The following is a 5,813-nucleotide window of genomic DNA, read 5'->3' on the forward strand; positions in this document are numbered from 1 at the left end:
TCATTATAAGAAAAGACTAGGGTGTTTTGGCCAATCCGAAACTTTTTTTCAAAGAATTCATTAGCTAGACGTCTGCGGACTACGTAAACACGTTTTTGCCCGTGTAAATGACAGTGATCCAGGACACAGGTGTACCTATCGGGGTTATCCAACGAAAATTGCACTACAATTTACTAACCTTTCTACGACAATTGGAGGTGAATTAATTAATGTCATCTTCCATATTAAAATATGGTTTTAAGATAAAGTAATCAGAAAACGAGTAGGTAGCTGTACACTAACCACTCCTTTAATTATATTACTTAATTATGGCACTTTGAATAGTTTATATGACCAATTACTACTTTCCCTTTTGTTTCAGCATTAACAGCTATCCAGTCCTTAATGTAAAATTATTCGCACAAACTCCAAAAGCAAAGTTATGTTCATCACTAGAGAACCTCTTTGAAAGAACAAGTCCAACTGCTTATTATATTCAATCTTTTATCTAATAAGATAGAATCATAAGCCAAGACAACCACGGCCGGCATATTCGCAATTTTATATTGTTTGAGTAATCTAGCATGATACAGATGTACGCTATCCGGTTTCCTTTAATTGCAATGATCCCTGATAATTAAATGAATACACATAAAATTGAAGGGCAAGAAATATATATACATAAAAGTTTTGATTAAGCGTGTAACGATGTTTTATGTTTGTATATGGGTGTTAGATTACAAAAATACTGCAGACTCATATGACTGAATAAGAACAAAATTTCATCTTTATAAATGTGTTGAAATAATAATATAGGGATAGTTTCGCACTTAAAAGTGTAAAAATTTAATCAGGCAATTTGTAGAGTCTATTAAGATTTAGCATTAATTCGTCACATCATACTTCTCACAATACAAGTTCATAATTTCCTACAATTTAAGTTTGTGAATACGTTAAAAATGTATTTAGTAGCTTCAGTTGTCCTAATGATAATATAAAATTCAGTTGAGACTAAAGTTAAGTGCTTATGATTAATTTGAACTCTTGGAAGTGTTCTAATCTAATATTGTGAAAGATAAACAAAGTTAAATAGATGATAAATCAAATAAAACGAACAAATCGGAACCATTTGAAGTGATTTCTTCTGCATACAAGTGTCTTCAACAACATTATGCACGCTAACAAGATATATCAATAAAAGCGGATAATAGACAACCATGTTGCTACACGCATGTTTGTGATATCTTAAGCGCATTTTATGGTGATCAGATCAAGAAGAGATGAATTGTTTATCAGAAGGAGATTCTACAAAGTTAAATATAGAGTAACGGCTGGTATTTCTTGTTACTTGTGTAGTAGCGTTAGATGCTTTTAGCGCAATCTAAAAGTCAATACGAAACTATACAATAAAAAAGAACAACCGTCGATAATGGATCCTGCTAAGCTTCCAACCCCTTAGATGTAGTTTCTAAAGCCTTATAATTGGAAAAAACTAACTGAGTTTGTCTCAATTGAATAACCTCCATAACTGTTACAAATTGAGTGCGTATGTGTGTGTGAGAGAGAGAGAGAGAGAGAGAGAGAGAGAGAGAGAGAGAGAGAGAGAGAGAGAGAGAGAGAGAGAGAGAGAGAGAGAGAGAGAGAGAGAGAGAGAGAGAGAGAGAGAGAGAGAGAGAGAGAGAGAGATCCGTTACACTTCGACAAGATGGCATGGGTTTCAAGAAAAAAGATAGGTATGTTCAAAAACTTTAATGAGGAAAACGTGCTCCTGTTCTACATGGTAAAGAACTAAAAAAAGAAAGAGCAAATTTGGTAAATTTGCCAGACATAACTCCCATATAATCTTCAATGAGTTCTCCCAAAGGAGGAAAAACGAAATTGCATACATAGTCAGTCCACAGAAAACCAGTTGATAAAGATAATGATCATTATGTCTGTATATTCATATAAGATAAGATTAAACTTAATAAATTTAATTTACATCTCTAGTCGATTAAAATACCGTTTATAAACAGTAATTAACAAACAAGAACAATCTCACTATCATTCGGTTCTCCATCTAATTAGATTAAACATGAATAGTTTCCGTAAATATCTGGTACTATATTTATTGCTTGTACTGAAAACGATGCAACAAAAACAAAAAAATCCCAGTGCCCAAAAACCTTGATTTCATCATGTTTCATCATCAGGAAACAGCAAGTCTTAGTGTCATAAAGATCGACCACGACACAATCTGGAATTCCCATATTAATGATATCATGAGAGTGAGAGCTAGTGAGACGAAGAAAAGAAGCTAGTTCCATGAAAACATGTTAAACAAAAAACCAAATATAGAAAAAAGAAAAAAAAAAAAAGAAATATGGAAGATGGAAGATGGAAACCCCAACTATTACAAGAGAAGAAAAAAGAACATTATAACTAAATTGTTGCGCATATGGTTGCTGACCTTTGTTTATGATCGAAATGAAGCTATCTAATTAACCAGATCCAAAATAAACAAACCGCCACTCAATCATCCGATCCAAATCAGAAAGGATTATTATTGTTCGATCGTCCACCTGAACTGCTTCCTTCACCCCATCCATCAACAGGTAACTGACCATTTGGAGGCATGCTCAACGGTAAGTTGAAGAACGGTAGCCCAGAAGACGGGTCTGGAAAAGGGTGGTTGCTGTTGATTCCACCACCGCCGTTGCCGTCTGCTTGAGAAGATGGTGGCTGAATCTGAAGCCCATCAACTGCCGTCGACTCTTCGTCTTCCAGTGGTAATCTCTCGTAGGCGACATTTGTAAAGGATGAAGCGATAACGATGACTGGCCCAGCAGCGGTCAACTCTCCCATCACGTTCCCACCCACCACTTGTCCCTGTCCGCCGGCCAAGAATATGGTAAGGCTGGTGGCCCCTGGTGGTGCAGGCGGAGGCAAGAAAGAACCCGACAGAGACAAGATCTCAAACCGACCTTGGAGGGCTATTACTGACCCCGGAGCTGATGGCTGCCGGAGACTGACGTTGGTAACGGTGCCGCTTCCAGATAATATGCAGATCCCACGTTGTCTCCGCCTTGCATACGTTGCTATAGATTCAAAGACATCGTACCCGTTGCTGATTTCCAATATATGAGCTCTGAGCGTGTTGGCACTCTCTCTTGTAATAATGACCGGAGGCTTTGGCTTGTTCTTTGATCCAGGTGGACGACCTCTCGGCCGCCGGCCAACTATGTCGCCTGGTCCACCGCCAGCACCACCACCTGAGTTAGGAGAGATGAGGTCAAGACCCTGATTATCCCCACCGTCATCCTCCTCATGATGCTGAAAGTTTTCGGAGAAAAGCTGGTGGTGGTGATGCTGTTGTGGTTGACTGGTTGGAAGTTGCAAGTCAGCACGATGGAGTTGATGATGAATATAACGAGAAGCTGTGCCTAAATCTAAACCCGCCATGGATTATACAATTTATGAAAAGAAAACACAGTCAGAAGCAACAGAAACCAAGAAAATTATAAAAAAATGAATGTTTATTTAAAATAATATGATTATATAAAGGAAATTATAGAAAAACAAAGATCTGGATGGTGAACCCTAGAGATTAGAAAACAAAGGGGGATATGATATGAGTGCAGCGAAAGGGAAGAGAGAAAGAGGTGATAGGGGGACAAACGCAGTCATTTCTCACAAGCTAAAAGTTCAAATATACGCATAAACAATTACAAACTTCATATTTAATACTTTGTTTTTATATCAATAATTTTGCTGGGTTTCAAGAAAGGGAGTGTTTTCTTTAATTACAATATTCATTTAAATTATTTGTTCGATCTAATGAAAACTAAAAAGATAAAACTTTGAAATTGGTATAAGTAATAAGTAGTTTGTAAAAAAAATGTAAATAGTATTCAAACTACAAAAATCAAAAAATAATCATGGTTTTGGGTTTTGGAATACTTGAAAGGACCATTTTGCATTTTTAATTTGGTTTTTGTATTTTTTTTTAATGTTTTTTAATATTTTTTAATTAAAAATAAGAATTAGACCCACTCCACCCGTACTCCACCCCACCCCATGAGTACGTCTCTCTCTCTCTCTCTCTCTCTCTCTCTCTCTCTCTCTCTCTCTCTCTCTCTCTCTCTCTCTCTCTCTCTCTCTCTCTCTCTCTCTCTCTCTCTCTCTCTCCTGAAAATTGAGAATATTTATTTTCTCTCTTCGATCTCTCTACTTAGTTTGTATCTCAAACCCAAAAAATCAAGGCAATGTTGATTTTCAACCCACTGATTCTACACCCAAATAAAAGGTGGAGATCAATACTTGAATGGAAAACTCATCGGAAAATTAGAAAGTTGCAATTAAAAAAACACGCACAAATGAATTCCTAATGAACAACCTTACTCATTTATGAACCTTTCTCTAACGTTGTACCGATTTCTAGTTATCTAAAACAAGCGACACATGTAAATCAATAATCTTTTTAGCCCGCCATGCATTTGTTAAAATGCGAAAGAAAGGTAAATTATCCTCTATGCAAGAGTAGGATTGACAATGAATGCTTTAATATGAAGAATGTGGATAGCGGTATTGTGGCATCGTCTCTATTTATATTGAAGCCAAATTACCAAGAATTTTTACAATTAATGTTTAGATTTTTCAAACAAGCATTGCAAAACTAAATCATTAATTTGTATTTTGTGAGTATGTGGATGTTGTGAATAGAAACATGAGAGAGGATATTGGCATAGTAGAAGCGTAAAGTACTTACCTTCACATACGAAAGCAAAGTTGTGTACAATCAAGAATTCAATCAAGTATTGATTTCATAACGTGAATGAATATGTGACCTAAATAAATTTGTTTAAGTACTCATTAGTCCGGAAGGAATCAAAGTTTACAACGCACAAATGAAAGAAGGTGAAAAAGCTGGTTAAAAATAGTCTATGCTACATCATTATTTATAGTGTTATCAACTGACACGAAACATACAAGGAGACTACGACATTAAGTACACAAAAAACTAATGATCCATGAAATACATAGATATATATAAGTTACGTAAACATCGGTAAAGACAACATGACTACCTTTGACATTAAGATCGTAAGACCTCGCTATTAAATATCTTTACAATATCGTGTACTCTACATTCTCTCCCTATGTGAAGAGTAGGGTTGTAAACGAACCGAACGAACACGAACGATGCTTGTTCATGTTCGTTCGTTTAAGTTAGCCGAACAAATAAACAAACATGAATAGATAAAAGAACGAGTTTTCTTGTTCATGTTCGTTCATTTAATAAATGACATTGTTCATGTTCGTTCGTTTATGTCCGTGAACATGCTAAACGAACATAAACAAACGAACATAAATGAACAAAGATAAAAAAACATAAATGAAGATATACGAACATAAATGAATATATAATACACTAATGTAATCAAATACAATTAAGCATACGTGAACATGAAATAAACTTATATGAACAAACATAAACGAATGTAAACGAACAACATAAACAAACGTTCATGAACATAATTGAACTAATAAAACAATTGTTCATGTTCGTTCGTTTAAATAAACGAATGATAATTTGTGTTCATGTTCGTTCGTATATTAAATAAACGAACATCCCACCGAACGGTTCACGAATAATTTGCTGAACGTTCAGTTCGTTTGCAGCCCTAGTGAAGATTATTCAACTCTTCATATTGAAGGTATTATGTTTACAACTTCCATCAATGTCTTCCTAATCTCCGAAGACCAACAAATATTCTTCCTTATCTCATGTCTTTCAACATCAAAATTATTTTGGCAATTAACAATTTTGAGCATGAGGTTGGTTAAGTTCGTTA

General features: G+C 35.3%; 1 pseudogene; it reads right to left on the bottom strand.

The window, feature by feature from the left end:
- Positions 1 to 2,061: 2,061 nt before the first annotated feature.
- On the bottom strand, positions 2,062 to 3,670 carry LOC145056658 (AT-hook motif nuclear-localized protein 23 pseudogene; annotated as a pseudogene).
- Positions 3,671 to 5,813: the final 2,143 nt, after the last annotated feature.

Source organism: Lactuca serriola, chromosome 6 (assembly GCF_051521515.1).
Source record: "Lactuca serriola cultivar US96UC23 chromosome 6, Lser_US96UC23_V15, whole genome shotgun sequence".
Classification (NCBI taxonomy): Eukaryota; Viridiplantae; Streptophyta; class Magnoliopsida; order Asterales; family Asteraceae; genus Lactuca; species Lactuca serriola.